The sequence below is a fragment of the Mesocricetus auratus genome, unplaced genomic scaffold (assembly GCF_017639785.1).
Source record: "Mesocricetus auratus isolate SY011 unplaced genomic scaffold, BCM_Maur_2.0 Super-Scaffold_100015, whole genome shotgun sequence".
Classification (NCBI taxonomy): Eukaryota; Metazoa; Chordata; class Mammalia; order Rodentia; family Cricetidae; genus Mesocricetus; species Mesocricetus auratus.
In genome coordinates this window covers 47,898,059-47,899,206 of record NW_024429198.1, presented here as the reverse complement: position 1 = coordinate 47,899,206, position 1,148 = coordinate 47,898,059, and the positions used below count along the sequence as shown (strand labels likewise).

Genomic DNA, 1,148 nt, shown 5'->3' with positions numbered 1-1,148 from the left:
CATTAACATCTCAAAGATAAATTTAAATGTGCCTTGCATCTCTTTGATAGTCTCCCAAGTAGGTAAATATCACCCTTCCTTGTTTTTGCTATTAATGTAGCTCTTTTAATTGGCTTATTAAGGACACGTGCCTGAGCATGGCTGATTTGAGTAGCCAGAGTCTGATAAAGTTTTCTTTTTATTATTTCTTTTCTTTTATTTCCCCCAAAACCAGACCATTTTATTTTAAGATTAACTGAAAGCCGGGCGTTGGTGGCACACGCCTTTAATCCCAGCACTCGGGAGGCAGAGGCAGGCGGATCTCTGTGAGTTCGAGACCAGCCTGGACTACCGAGCGAGTTCCAGGACAGCCTCCAAAGCCACAGAGAAACCCTGCCTCGAAAAACCAAAAAAAAAAAAAAAAAAAAAAAGATTAACTGAAATCCTCAAGATGAACTGGATGCTGTAACAGCTGCCCTCTTGAGTATAGGTATTGTCCCTTCACGGAATTTTCTGTAGACAATTGTTAGGTGCCTCAGTCATCTGCCCAGTCTCTGCAGTGTTCCGCCTCTTAGCCTTGGGACTCCAGTTATACTTTCTCTAGCTCTTGGCAGGGTTGCCACATTTGTCACAGGTGGGCTTCTAAAGGTGGTAGGCCTTAGAGCCGCAGCAGAAGCACAGTATGTGTGTTGTTGTGACACTTTCCAAAGGATGACGTTCCTTTCGTCATTTTGCTTCTCCTGCTAAGGTCAAAGAGACTGGAAGAGAAAGCACTTCCCCTACTTCCTGTCTTTTTATTATTTCTATACATGTATATAATGTACTTTCATTGAATCACCTTTTCTTATGTTTCATCCACCTTTTATTAATCTTTCAGAAAACCGAATTTGGCTATCATTGTTTTTGCCATCATTTTATCTTTTTTATTTAATTTATCAATGCTATACCATCATTTCCTACCTTCTGGACTTGGATTTAAGAATATATTGTCAGTTTAAGATCTTTTGATTATTCACATACACAAGATCTCGCTATATAATCCAGACTTGTAATTCTCAAGTTTTGGCAAACAAAGTTCTGTAATTCCAGGTGCATCTCAGCATGCTTTTCATTGCCTTTTTATTTTGTTTTTGGTGTTGTTGTTGTGTTTGTTTGGTTGAGACAGGGTT

The 1,148-nt window shown here is 39.4% G+C and overlaps 1 pseudogene; it reads right to left on the bottom strand.

The window, feature by feature from the left end:
• Positions 1-425: 425 nt before the first annotated feature.
• LOC110343735 lies at positions 426-709 on the bottom strand (annotated as a pseudogene).
• Between the last annotated feature and the right edge of the window lie 439 nt (positions 710-1,148).